This window comes from Saccopteryx bilineata, chromosome 2 (assembly GCF_036850765.1).
Source record: "Saccopteryx bilineata isolate mSacBil1 chromosome 2, mSacBil1_pri_phased_curated, whole genome shotgun sequence".
Lineage (NCBI taxonomy): Eukaryota > Metazoa > Chordata > Mammalia > Chiroptera > Emballonuridae > Saccopteryx > Saccopteryx bilineata.
This window is the reverse complement of record NC_089491.1, coordinates 58,748,450-58,763,950: the sequence shown is the minus strand read 5'-3', so window position 1 is coordinate 58,763,950 and position 15,501 is coordinate 58,748,450. Positions and strand designations below refer to the sequence as shown.

Here is a 15,501-nt window from a genome sequence, read left to right as displayed (position 1 = left end):
AGCAAATGCTCCAATTTTATCTTTTCTAAAATGGGGATAGTAATAGTACCTATATCACTGGATTATTGGATGATAGAAGTTAATATATTCATATATAAAATACTTAGAATAGTATCTGATATATTATACATGCTATTTAACAGTCATTGGTGCATTTTCTGCATATACCATAATCCATATTTAACACATATAGTTTTAACACAGTATTTTAAAAAATTAAAACAACATTAATATAAGTGATTTGAACACATGTTACATTGATTAATGCTACCCTTTCCCCAAAATGGTTATGTAAGGCCAGAAAACAAGAATTTAACCTTCTTAAATGCATTTTGAAATAAGGCTTGAGTATAAATAAATCCATTAAATAATATTCACGAACCCTGTACTATGCATAAGCCAATATATGCTGCTTACAAAAAGTTAGGGGATATTTCAAATCGAATATGAAGCGATAAAATACCCCCTAATTTTTGTGAGCAGTGTATATGGTGCTTTATATGCTATGTTTCTAACCCTCAAAACCATCCCAGTGGGAATTATCTCCCTTTGCTAATTTTGAAGCAGAATCTCAGACAGCTTAAATTATTTGCCCAAGGTCACTCAGAGCTGAAAGGGGTGGAGGTAGCCCCATCTGGATCTCATTGTCCATGTTCTTCCTATTACATTCCCCTAAGCTCGTAAAGTGATTTGATTGATTTTTTAAAACAAACACCTACATTGGTATAATCCCTTTTCCACGAGTCACCTTGGCAGACTCTCTTCTAACATGTCCCAAGGGCACTGCCTTTGCTCAAAACACTTTGGCCACTCTTGTATTGGAATTGATTTCAAAGTTAATGTAAAGTTTTTTGAAGCTACCAGTTAATCATTTTCAATATTCTATAGTCATATGTAGTTACATTTGATTTTTAACTTCAAAGAGTATTAACCAGCTTTATTACCCACCTTGCTGACAAGATTTGGCTGGGAATGCTATTTGATGTTCCCCAAATATCAACCCTATCCCTAAAGGTTGACGATGTGCAGCAGCCAAGATAATTAAAAAGACTGGTTCAAGTGCTGAAGTCAATTCCAAAAGAGGGCTTTAAAAATTGTTTTGGCCAATGGCCACATCTTTAACATAAGCTTTTATCCCTGCAGAGTAAACAGAGGGACATAGGCCATTTGGATGAATACATTCTCATGTGATTAATACAAAATCAGGCTCATTCCTTTCATCCACCTTGAAATCTGTGTAATTGTGGCGAACACTTAACCAGGCAGGAAAATGAATTCCTCCACTTGTATTAACTCAGACTTGCCAACCCTAAAGCTCTGATCACAGCCCAGCCTTTGATTAAAGAGAAAATTCTCAATTTATGCAGACTTCCTTATTGTCTGGCTCTTTATCTAGCACTTTAACAATCAAATCATTCATTTATCACTCTGATCCCAATAAAATACATGAACTAAGCTTAAGGCAATCATGGAAACTCAGAGGGGAAGTCTTGCAAATTTTATAGAAAACTCAAGGCTTATTCTCTGGAAATCAAAACCAATTAAAAGTCTCTCTGAGTTTGTGACACGCCTCTGGTATAAGATCAAACATACCTACATAATCTATATTTATTGAGGGTTACAAAAACTTGGCATTTTTTTTCTTTTTTGGCATTTTTTTCTGTTAAATTCCTCCCTTCATGCCCCCATACAACTCTCTTTCTTCACCCACTATTTTTATTATCTCTGTTGCTACATGACCCTCAGTTTAGGGCTATTAAATCCCCAGTTACAATCCATTTCCACTATTTTCCTGATACTTCTGTTATTATACAGAAAGCCTTGTAGACACAATACTATAGTGTTAAAGATAGCAAATCTCTAAAATCAGTTCAGCTGTTAGTTTTCAGAGGCTCATGACTTTGTACTGCAAAAGGAGAAAGAAACGGGGGACCATCCGGCTGAGGATGAATTGAATGTAATTCATTAAAATGTACTCCTTTTTCTTTGAGACCGCATCACCTTAAATTTACTGCTATTGTTACTTTTACAAATTATTTGGCTCATTAGAAAGTCAGTTAACGTGCTTCCTTCTATCCTCTCCAGTTTTCTGTAGCTCTCTCTAGCATTTTCTTTTAAAATTCACACCAAAATGTCAGTCACAATCCTAATTATCAAGCTTCAAATTAAATTGTTTCCAAGCTTCTTTTGTAGTCACAGGTCAAGAAAGCAGCACTGGAAATGCTGGCATAGCCCTCACACATTTGTTCAGTTATGCCCCAAATCTGATATTCACTAGATAATTAAAAACGCTGTATCCCAAAAGGTTTGCTCCCTGACAGCTCGGCTTCATAACTCCCCAAATCTATTAAAGCAACTATTAGTTAGCAACATTGGTGATTACTTAAATTTGGATTTGATGAGCCAGAAACCCCATATTTATTCAAAGCCTCTCACAATAATCAACTCTCTAAATTGAGTCACATTTCCAAAAAGTTAACAGGGAAAGAAACGTAATGTGGGGAAAGATGAAAACTACTTTCTCTTAAAATTATTCATGGGTAGTCTGGAAATTCTTAAGGGTCCATGTCATTGGACATGTCTACTAGAATGTAAAGAGAAGGTGTCTGCACTATATATTGTCCTTCTAGTTAACTGATCTCATTTAGGCTCCAAATATGTATAGATGAGTGAAATTCAAACCCAGTTTTTTAGGACCCAGAACTTTTCAGTCATCTTGAGGGGAGACATAAGCTTCTCCAAAGGAAAATATTTTTAATTTGCTTTATTTAAAAAAAAAAAAGAATCCCTTTCATTATTGCAACAACGACAAAAAAAAGTACCTAGGAATAAATTTAACGAAGGGGTAAAAGACTTGTACTCAGAAAATTATAGGAGATTGAAAAAAGAAATCAAGGAAGGCACAAGCAAGTGGAAGCATATACCGTGTTCATGGATAGAAAGAATCAACATTATTAAAATGTCCATACTACCCTCTTACGGTCAGTTAATATTTGACAAAGGAGGCAAGAATATACAATGGAGTAAAGACAGTCTCTTCATAAATCATGTTGGGAATATTGGATAGGTACATGCAAAAAAATGAAACTAGACCACCAACTTGCACCATTCACCAACAAAACAAAACAAAACAACAACCTCAAAGTAGGTAAAAGACTTAAATGTAAGTTGCAAAACCATAAAGATCTTGGAAGAAAACAAAGGCAGTAAACTCTCCGATACCTTTCGTAGCAATATTTTTGCCACTAGATCTCTGTGGGCAAGTGAAATAAAGGACAAAATAAATAAATGGAACTATATCAAACTAAAAAGCTTTTGCACAACAAAAGACACCATTAACAAAATGAAAAGACAACTCACTCAATGGGAGAACGTATTTGCTGATATGTCTGATAAGGGGTTAATAACTAAAATTGATTTAAAAAAATTTCTAAAACTCAACACCAGGAAGGTAAACAATTCAATTAAAAAATGGGCAAAAGAAATGAAGAGACACTTCTCCAAAGAGAACATACAGATAGTCAACAGGCATATGAAAAAATGTTTAATGTCACTAATGCAAATTAAAACCACAATGAGATACCACCTCACAACTGTCAGAATGGCTCTCATTAAGAAATCAACAAGCAACAAGTGCTGGCGAGGATGAGGAGAAAAGGAAACCCTCCTGCACTGCTGGTGGGAATGAAGACTTATGCAGCCACTGTGGAAAATAGTATGGTGTTCCTTAAAAAATTAAAAATGAAACTGCCTTATCACCCAACTATCCCACTTTTAGGAATATATTCTAAGAATCCCAAAACACTAATTCAAAAGAGAATATGCACCTCCATGTTTATTGCAGTGTTGTTGAAGTAGCCAAGACATGGAAACAGCCCAAGTGTCCAACAGGATAAAGAAGCTGTGGTACATTTACACAATGGAATACTACATGGCCGTGAAAAAGAAGGAAATCTTACCTTTTGCAATGGCATGGATGGACCTGGAGATTATTATGCTAAGTGAAATAAGCCAGACAGAGAAAGACAAATATTATGTGATCTCATTCATATGTGGAATTTAATGAGCACAAGAAACCGAGGAACAAAATAGAAACAGAGGCAGGGTCACAAGGAACAGAAGGACAGCTATCAGAGGGAAGGGGGATGAGGGGACAGGATCAGAGAAGGTGGAGGGATTAGTTGAATTATATATATGTAACCTAAAGATACGGATGATGGGGCACAAGTCACAGAGGGAAATGGGGGCTGGAGGGAGAAGGAGGGGAGTAAAGGGGGTGAAATGAGGATGGAAAAGAGACTTTGCATGGGGCCTGGGGGGCACGATGTAGGGAGGTGAGGGTGTTATATTGAATGGGACACTTGAAACCATGTTAAATTTAAAAAATAGAGAGATTTAAAAAATATAGATTTTGGACCTGGTTGGTTTGCTCAGTGGATGAAGCTTTGGCCCAGTGTATGGACATCCCAGGTGTGATCTTCACTCAGGGCACATATGAGAATTCACCTTCTCTCTCTCATCCCCTCTCACAGCCAGTAGTTTAATTGGTTCTAGCACTGATCCTAGGTGCTAAGGATAGCTTGGTTGGTCCAAGCATCGGCCCTGGATGAGGGTTGCTGGGTGGATCCCAGTCAGGGTGCTGTGGGAGTCTATCTCCCTTCCTCTCATTGAAAAATAAAATAAAGATTTTATTGAAGATTTCATAGTGAAGACTGAGGTGAGAGATTATATTGCACACCATACCATTATCCTCCAAAAAAACCCTCGTTGGTTAAATTTGCCCACATCTTTCTTTTCAGTCATCTGCCACAGTGCTTCTCTCTCTTGTGAACCTTCCGCTACATTCCTGAGCCTTCATAGGTTTTGTTCCCTCCTTCAGGATCATTACAGTCCAATGGAAACATAATGCAAACCATATATGTAATTTAAATATTTCTAGTACTCACATTAATAAAGGTAAAGAAAGTACAATTAATTTTAATAATACAGTATACAGATGGCTCTTGAATAACAAGTTTGAACTGCATGGGTTCACTTATATGTGGAAGTTTCTTAATCAATATATCCAGTACCATAAATGCATTTTCTTCTCCTTATGATTTTCTTGATAACATTTTCTCTTCTCTAGCTTACTTTGCTGTAAGGATATAGCACATAATACATATGATATACAATATATGTATTAATTGACTGTTTATGTTACTGGTAAGGCTTTCTGTCAACAGTAGGGTATTAGTAGTTAAGTTTTGGGGGAGTCAAAAGCAATACATGAATTTTCAACTACAGGGGGTCAGCAGCCCTAAACCCTGCATTACTCAAGTGTCACTGTATTTTATTTTACCTAATATATGAAAAATATTATCATCTCAACATATGATCAATATAAACATTATCATTGAGACAGTTTCCATTCTTTTCCTTTTTTTTTTTACTAAATTATCAAAATCCAATGTGAATTTTACATTTACAGCACGTTCAATATCCACATGTGGCTGGTGGCTACCACACTGGACAATGCAGTTCTAGATTTTCCTTCTAAGCTTCCCAACTCTTTCCTCTTCTTTTGCTAACAATTTAGCTGTGTTCAAGCTCTTCGAAACCGTATGCCATCACCTTCCCCCACCACCCTGTTTAACAAACAAAAGACCCTCCAGTTATTGGAATTTTCTATCCGAATAACAGGATATTGTGAATAACAAACAAATGAGTAAATGAAAAGGCTGGTGGCTGCTGTGACCCAGAACCAAGTCATATACTGTCTAGTCAGCTCTCCCCAGGGGACTGGTCCCATATTTCTCCCTCCCCCAGTCTTCACCACTGCCCTTTAATCTCAGATGTCTTTGGATCTGGAGTCCAGTGTCAGCGGCTGTGCTCCATTCCGCTCTCAATTACTCCCAGCCTCACCTTCCCTTTCCCTGCTGTCCACACACCTGTACCCATCATGGTCATGGCTGCAGCTAACCCACAGCTCCTGCCCTTCAGCACCCAGGGCTTCTGCTGCAGAGAACAGCAGAAGTTGCTCAAAGATTCCTCAAACAGGCAATGAGGCCATGGGGAGGCCAAGTGAAGTAAGAATAGAGAGAACTCTTTACTGTCACCTGGGGGAGCAGTGGGCAGGGGAAAGAGAATGCGAGAGATTGGGGAATCAAGTCAGAGGCAATATAGAACAGTGGTTAAAAACACGCACTGAATCAGCCTGCCTGGTTTCAAGGTCATTTCCAACAACACCTACCAGCTATGGGACCTTGGTTAAGTCACTTAACTTTACCGTGCCTCAGTTTCTTCTCTAAATCAGGGTAACAACAGCATGTATCTCATAGGGTTATTGAAGAGTTAAATGAGATAATATAATGCTAAGAACAAGAACAAAAAATATACTTGTCAACCCTTAGAATATATAACACCGAGTAAAAGCCAATGTAAACCATGGACTCTGGGTGATAATGACTTGTCCATGCAGTTTATTAGTTGTAATAAATGCACAGCTCTGGTGCAGGATGTCTATAGTGGGGGAGACTGTGTGTGTGGGACAGGAGGCATGTGGGAAATCTCTGTAGTTTGAGCTCAATTTTGATGTGAAACCTAAAACTGCTTTAAAAAATAAAGTCTATGAAAAATGTATATATTCATTATTTTAAAAATATTTATTTATATATGTATTTAAAATATACATTATATTGTGCATATTGTATTTAATATTCAGAGGTGGGCAAAAGCCATTTTACAGTTATGAGTACGTGCAATATGAAGTTTATTCTTCTTATTTATTATTGTATTATTTATATGTATTTCAACTGTAAGCCCATTTTTGCCCACCCCTGTATATTATATGTTAAAATGTAGATACATAGATATAACATAAATATTATACATATAAATATATTTTATGTAAAAAATATATAAATATATCTATATTTTCGTATTTAAAATATGCAAGGTATGTTCCACTTTAAAAACTACTCTACTTGTCCTCACTAGAGCTGAAATGACATGTGGGTTGGCCACACTCGTCCTAATTCTAAAACCCTATGAATCCAGGTGTGGGTGGCAGGAATCTCACTGGTGCAGGGAGTCTGGCTCAAAGGCTGTTTTGTGATGCATGTGTAACTGCTATTTCTGGATCCTCCGACCAGTCTGGTGTCCACACTGTGGGCTTCTGGCTCACAAAGTGCTTGCTCAGACATCGGTAGCACTCAGCTCACATCTGGCACTGTGACTCCCCAGCACGCTGCAACCAAGCCTCATTTTTCTTTTTAGCTTGCGCTTAGGTGAGCTAGGTAGCCGTTGAATTGTTCTGTTCTCCCACAGCATAGCTGCCCGCTCTGCTTACAATACCAACCTCTCTGACCTTGTGCTGCCCACCCCCATCCAGCTCCGGCTCAGGAAAATCACAGTTGTGCACAGGCCAACTGTTTACATCCCTTGATTTGCAACCATAAATTCTTAGTGCCTGTCCTCATCTAGAAAATAAATCAGTGAAGGGTAATTTGAAAGCATCTATCCAAATTTCCACTCTGAGGAATTTATGTATATTCATGCATAGTTTGTGAACTGACTTTTGTACAGCTGTATTTAAATTACTAAAGGATAGCTTGAGTTCACAAAAGACCTGAAACAGGTAAAATGTCCATGTGAGGAAATTGGTAAAAGAAGTTATACATAGGATTCTATAAAACATAAAAGGGTCATCTTTATGTACAGATAATAGAACTCCCTGATAAATTAAAACAAGGTCAGAGCAGTGCGTAATAAGTATCATCGCAAATGTAGAAGAGGAGGGAAAAGAATGTGTATGTGTAAAAGTCTCTGAAATGAGAAAAATCTAATAGCAGTACTGTCTAGTTATTTCTTTTGAGTGTGGGGAGAATGAGGGAGGAAAACTAGGCAGATAGGGGACCAGGGAGCAATGAAAGCTTTTTGCCCTCTGCTTTTTTTGTCCTTTTTGAGGTTGGAACCATGAATCTATTAAAAAAAACCCAACTAAATATGTAATAAAAATAATCATCTCTTCTGCCTACCTCATGAGGATGGTGGTTGCTTTATGGGGAAATTTATCACCTTTGTTGTCGAGGCGGGGGGCTTTGTGGTGGGGCTGATAATCCGAATCCCTTTACAACCTTTGTCTTGTTACCTACTGATTGAAAATTCTCACCGCATGTCAGCTTTCTTGCGGCCATGCTGTTACTCTGCCTCTGTTTTTCTTTGAGCCTTAGTATTCAAGAGTGATGTCTCTGTTGACAGACTGCAGAGGTGGCAAAAAGAACGGTAAGAGTTGCTGTGCTCATGTAGGAACTCCTAGTCAGGCTGTGGCCACTTGTTTGCACTCCAGAAACTCAATCGTTATTCGTTCACTGATGGATGGGATTATAAAGTGACAAAAATTTAGAACTGAAAGAGCTGGCAAAGCCCAACAAGTCCCTCATTTACAGATAAGGACAGCCATGAGTGGAGAGGTTGCACCTTGTGCAGTCACACAGGTGTTAATGAAGCTGGCACCAGGGAGCAGCACGTTGCCCACTCTCTTTCATACCTCCTTCCACTGTCCCTCCACAATGCCAATTTATTAATTTACAAAGAGGACATGCTATCTAGTTACGTTACAGAAGAACCATCTTCTAAATGAAGGAAAGTAATTACAAAAAGAGGCGTGGTTAAATGAGATCAGAATTGGGAAAGGAATGAAAATTATTCAAACAACTCAAAGCAAATCCGATCAACATGCCGTTCTTTCTATCCACAGGACACCTGACTTCCCAGGGTTCAGAATCCGCCTGTCCTTTCTAAGGAGAGAGCAAACAGTGTAGGTCATTTTATAAATGGCTATTTGAATGTAGAACGTAGCAGAAATGGTTTGTTTCCACCAAAAATTTGAGCTCACCCTTCATAAGGTAAAACTGTCGCCAAGAACTACATTTCCAAGTCCTCCTTCCATCCTGATGAGACCAAGACGAGCTCTCTCCACGGGAATGAAGGTGGAAGTGAGGATGTCCTTTCTGGGCCAGGCCATTTAAGATGTGAGTTTGCCTTTTCCACGCTCTCCCCCCTCCACTGGCTACGTGTGAGTCTGAGACCTGCAGGATACCAGAATCACAAGGAGGTAAAAGCCTGCATCCCTGAATCAACCACAGGGAGGAAAACTGCCTACCGACCAGAAATAACCTGTGCTGGACTGCCGCTGTTAGTAAATGAGCTTTTAATGTGTTACTGCAGTAAAATTGTGGAGCTTGTTTATGTTATGCTAATCAATCAGTGCACAGGAACATTTCAGTGGGGCCTCAAAATAAGTCGTCAGCTCTCAGCTTTCAAAAGAATCACTGAGCAAAGGGAGAAAAAAATATCCTGTTTCTGCTTTTAGTTCCACAACGCTACATCATGAATCACAATTTACTTACTTAATTTAGGCACATCTCCTGACTTCCTGCTATGAAAGATGATGAAAAATGAGAATTTAGCTCAATTAATCTCTCCTTTTTCTTCTGTCTCCCAATGTTTACTAATTGTATCTTTTATTGGTTACATTTGTAATTTGAAATACTAGCTAAAAAAAAAAAAGACCATTTTTAGAGTATTTTTCGCTTTACAACAAAGTTGAGAGGGAGGTACAGTCTTCCCATTTATAACCTGCCCTGCCCCTACGTGTCTAGCCTCCCCCACTGTCAACATCACTCACCAGAATGGTATCCTTTTTGTATTTTGCTGTAAAGTGCTTTTATTTTGCCTTTACGCTCAGTTGATCATTGGGCATAGAAGTCTATGTTTATAATAATTTTTTTCATATCATGAAGTCATCATCCTTTGTGTTCTAGCCTGTTTATGTGCATGTGACTCACATAGAGTCCTTACTAAAACGCAGAGCCTGACTGCTGGGTCTGGAGTGGGGCCTCAGATTCTGCATTCCTCGCCACCCCAAGGGGATGATCCTGCGGCTGACCTGAGGATCATGCTTGAGTTGTGTTTCCAGCATTCAATGCTGCTGATGAGAAGTCAGCTAGTAGCCTAACGCATATCCTACTGTATTTTTTTTCTCTCTGATATCTTTCAACATATTGTTTCTATTCTTTTTTTGGTTTTGTTTGTATTTTTCCGAAGAGAGAAGCGGGCAGGGTGGCAGGGGGAGGCAGTCAGACAGACTCTCACGTGCACCTGACTGGGATCCACCTGGCATGCCCACCAGAGGGCGATGCTTGGCCCATCTGGGGCATTGCTCTGCTGCAACTGGAGCCATTCTAGCACCTGAGGTGGAGGCCATGGAGCCATCCTCAGTGCCCAGGCCAACTTCGCTCCAGTGGAGCCTTGGCTGCAGGACAGGAAGAGAGAGATAGAAAGAAAGGAGAGGGGGAAGGGTGGAGAAGCAGATGGGTGCTTCTCCTGTGTGCCCTGGCCGGGAATTGAACCCGGGACTTCCACACACCAGGCCGACACTCTACCACTGAGCCAACTGGCCAGGGCCTTGTTTCTATTCTTCATGTTTAGAAATTTCAGGAGAATGAGATTTTCATTTTTTTGTTAATCATTGTCTGCTGTGCTCGGTAGACCATTTCAATCTGAAGATTTGTGTCTTTCTTTATTTTGGGGGCATGTTCTATTATTTTCTTGATAATTTCCTTCCTTTTCTCCTGCCATTTTCTAGGGCTTTATTTTCTGAGACTCCAGTTGGTCAGATGTTGGAGTCTTTATTTTCCCAGTTTTACTGAGATATAATTGACAGATAACATTTTATAAGCTTAAGGTGTACAACATGTTGATTTGATACACTCATGTATCGCAAAATGACTACCACCATAGTATTTGCTAACACTTCTATCGTGTCATATTATGACTGCTTCTTTTTTGTGGTACGAACATGTAATATTTACTCTCTTGGCAACTTTCAAGTACATAATTCAGTATTATTAACTACAATCACCATGTTGTACATCAGATTCTAGAACTCATTCATCTTATAACTGGAAGTTTGTTTCCTTTGAACAACATTTCTTCATTTCCCACACTCTCCAGCCCCTGGTAACCACAATTCTACTCTCTGTTTCTATGAGTTCAGATTTTTTAGATTCTATATGTTAAGTTATATCATATCATATTTGTCTTTTCTCTCTGGCTTATTTCACTTTGCATAATGACTTCAAGGTCCAACCATGTTGTCACAAATGGCAGTATTTTCTTCTTTCTCATGGATGAATTATATATATATATACACACACACACACACACACACACACACACACATATCATATTTTTTGACCCATTAATACACTAATGGACACTTGGCTTGTTTACAGATTTGGGCCATGGTGAATAATGCTACAATAAACATGGGGTGCAACTATCTCCCTGAGATCCTGCTTTCGTTTTCTTTGGATACTTATCCAAAAGTGGATTTCTGGATCATATGGTAGTTCTAGTTTTAATTTTTTGAGAAGCCTCCATACTGTTTTTCATAGATGCTATATTAGAACTTTTGGACTGGTTCTTTATTTATCTTTTCTCTACTATTTCCACCTCTTTCTCTTTTTGCTCTATGTTCTATTAAATATCATTATCTTAGTTTCCCCAAGCCCTTTTGTTGAATTTTTGGGTAGTCTATCTTTAATCTCTAAGAGCTCATTTTTTAAATTATCTGATTTCATGTCATTTTAAAATGGATCTTATAAGTTCTTGGATCTCCTTGAACATACTCAGAGCTGCTGTTTGTTTGTTTGTTTGAAGTTCCCTGGATTGTCTTTGTTTCCTCTGGGGTCAGTTTTCCTGTGCTTATCTTGTCCTCTGTCTTTCATGCTGCAAGCTTTCCCCACATATTTACTGATTCCTGTCTATACCTAAGAATAAAGGGTTAGGTATATGGTGTGAGTTTTTCTTGATGTTGTATAAGATTGTTACCCCTAATTTACTCTGCTTAATGGTGTCAAAATATACATTATTTACATAAGCATTTTTGTATTAATGATTATTAGGTTATTTTGATATTTTTATAGCATTTTCATAAACACCCTCATAGATGTATACCCATATGGGCTGATATAATTATTTTTATGGAATAAATTACTAAAAGTAAGATTGCTGGTTGAAAGAAACACACATTATAAAACAATTTTTTAGGCCCTGGCCGGTTGGCTCAGCGGTAGAGCGTCGGCCTAGTGTGCGGAGGACCCGGGTTCGATTCCCGGCCAGGGCACACAGGAGAAGCGCCCATTTGCTTCTCCACCCCTCCGCCGCGCCTTCCTCTCTGTCTCTCTCTTCCCCTCCCGCAGCCAAGGCTCCATTGGAGCAAAGATGGCCCGGGCGCTGGGGATGGCTCTGTGGCCTCTGCCTCAGGCGCTAGAGTGGCTCTGGTCGCAACATGGCGACGCCCAGGATGGGCAGAGCATCGCCCCCTGGTGGGCAGAGCGTCGCCCCCTGGTGGGCAGAGCGTCGCCCCTGGTGGGCGTGCCGGGTGGATCCCGGTCGGGCGCATGCGGGAGTCTGTCTGACTGTCTCTCCCTGTTTCCAGCTTCAGAAAAAAAAAACAAAAAAAAAACAATTTTTTATTATGGAAATTTTGAAACATATGGAAAGCTAGAGAGAGTAGTGTAATAGTTCTCTGAATTTGATAGAGGATGAAAACCTTAGGGACATGGTAAAGGCCAGTCCCGAGCCTCATATCCCTGCTCATTTGAGGCCTCCTCTTGGATTGTGTTGAAACACGTGCCAGACCCCAAAGCATGTCCATGTCCAGATTTTACTAGATATTTCCAGTTGCCTCTCCCCAGATTTTAGTAATTTCCTTTAACTCCAAGGAATTTCTAGTTCTTGACACGTAGCCACTGATAAATTTTTCTTTCTTCCCTTTCTGGGTGGGGAGGGGCAAGAACCCATAAACATTCCTCTCTTCCCTTCCCAAGTTCCAAACCAACGAAGAAATGGATACAGGAACCACACAAATAGAGAATTAAAATTATCATCTGAAAATCTACAGTGGATGACTTGCTTTTATATCTTGTAGCCAAACTGTTTTACTAATACTTTACGTCTGCATTAGGTACATGGACCACACCCAGTCACCAGGAGACGGGTCAACCACAGGTGTCCTTCCCAGGTATTAAGCCTACCCAGTGGTGGGATTCATCTGGTTCGCACCAGTTCAGCAGAACCAAACCTAATTTTTTGTTGAGTTCAGAGAACCAGTTGTTAAAATGGCATTTGTAATCAGGGTTCTCTGTAACGTGGGTGCCCAATGTGGAAATCACAAGTTTACGTTCCTTACTCTCTTTTAACGTTCATCTGCACGACAGCATATCCTAAGAGCCTGTAGTAATCTTCATTCCATCCACCGGTGAAAAAAATTTGATGGAATTATGCTTGTAATATTTATTTATTCATTTCATAAAACTCATTATACCTTTGATGAAACACTACATTTTAATTCCCTCAAGTAAAATGTAAGAAGAAAAAGTACCAAACGACCAGCAGGTGACAAGCTGTCATTTGTTTCAACTTTGTGTTATGCCCCAAATTCCCCCAAGATATTATGAGTGTGCTGGTGTTCCCTGAATGGTGAAACCAATAGGAAGCTAGGACACAATGAGCCAACAGAAATATAGACTTCAAGGGTTATCTTACTGCCCATTTCAGAAGCCGTGGAAGAATACTCATAACATTCCTGTGACAAACAGCTTTGTCATACACATTATTCAATTATATTTAATCTGCATAGCCTATGCCATTCATTAATTCAGCCTAGAAAATTTTTTTAGTACCAATAAAATGAAGAAAATGTATGTTACATTAATCTTTTTTCACTAATGTTTTAAAACTCTTTCTTAGAACATAATCTAGTTTTGTGTGCCTCTTTTACTGTTCTTAAGTATTAAATGCATGAAATAATAAACTACCTTTCAGTATATCATTTTTTTATACTTAAAACGATTATTAGGGCAGAGAATCGGTTGTTAAATTATTTGAATCCCACCACTGAGCCTGCCCCACATCGAAATGCATCCTGCCTGCAGTAGGCTGAGCTGGAAAAGAGGACCAGATGACACCAACCCAACACACTCGGTTTCCTCCCCCAATTCCTACAGCAGTCCTCTTCTGGAGATGGTGGTGTGAGGGCAGGGAGGCGGGCTGCAGGGTAATTCCACAGTGAGTCATGAAGCAGGGAAATGGGAGCTCCCCAATAGATGATATCAATGTATTTCATTTCTGCCAATCTGACAGGTGATGTTGTAACTTGAGTTGCCCTGACAACTAATAAGGTGGCCTCTTTTTCATAGGCAGTTGGCCATTGCATTTCCTTTACTGTGAGATGCCTGCTTTTCTATCAAATCTTTCTTATCCATGTCTTAGTATTTTTTTTAAATATTAAGGATAGTATTAACTTTCAACTGTCAGACTGTTGCAAATACTTTCCCTTATGTATTACTTGTCTTTTGACTAGCTGTATAGTTTCTCTTTCTTTAGAGAAACTTAGAAGTTTTATTTAGTAGTGCCCTTCATTCAGCAAAGATGAAGACTGCTTTGTTGTGATGAAATACAACAGAATCTTGGGCACTCCAGGTTTATTGAAAATACTGTAGAAGCCCATTGAAAAAGGATGAAGCTTTAATTATTATTACTGTAGTAAAAAGATATGCCATAAAATATTTTTACCTTTTTTTCTTGACTGATGAGGGTAATTTCATTAAAATCTACTGGTTGTCCCCCAGCCTCTCTATATGTGATCTGCCCACTTACACAGGCAGAAAATTATAAAATCAACTTAAACAGTTTGGGAAGTGAATGAGGTCCCCTCAAAATGGCCTGACCTGTGGTGGTGCAATGGATAAAGCATTGACCTGGAAAGCTGAGGTTGCCCGCTCAAAACCCTGGGCTTGCCTGGTCAAGGCACATATGGGAGTTGATGCTTCCTGCTCCTCCCCCTGTTCTCTCTATCTTCCCCTCCCCCAATAAAAATGGATAAATAAAATCTTAAAAAAAAGATACGATTAAAAAAATAATAATAATAATAATTTGAATCTGCTGCTCTAACTGCACATGAAGTACCTGCACACATTTTTCTCAATTTAGCATCCTCGTTAGGGACTGGCGTCTTTAAAATAACTTGGTGACACCCTAGGAAGTTTGGGACACTATGCTGATTTTCCCCTTTTAATCTGTAGGTGAAAGGATTTGCTTATATTCCTAATGCATGAAATTCAGGAGCACATTTAGAGCTTTCCTGATCCGACGTCCCCATTTGTTTATGAGGAGAATAACTAACATGTTTCACCTTTCTCTAGGGGCCATCTCTGACTTTCTTTCCCACCCCCTAGTCTGGGTAAAGGGTCTGTTTTACTCATCTCTGCAGCCCTCACACCCAGCACTGTGCCTGGTACACAGTAGGACCTCAGATAAATTTGTTGGATGAAGAGTTTCTCAAGGTTACATAGCTAGTAAGTGTCAAAGATGCACTCACGCTTGGTCCAGGACTCCCTTCCCCAATGTAAACCATCTAGACTTGGGAGTAAGAAAGATCCAAGTTAGAGT

General features: G+C 39.2%; 1 protein-coding gene across 6 annotated transcripts in view; it reads right to left on the bottom strand.

The window, feature by feature from the left end:
* APBA1 (amyloid beta precursor protein binding family A member 1) overlaps positions 1–15,501 on the bottom strand; it is a 230,421-nt gene that overhangs the window by 87,678 nt on the left and 127,242 nt on the right. The gene's annotated exons all lie outside the window — the stretch shown is intronic.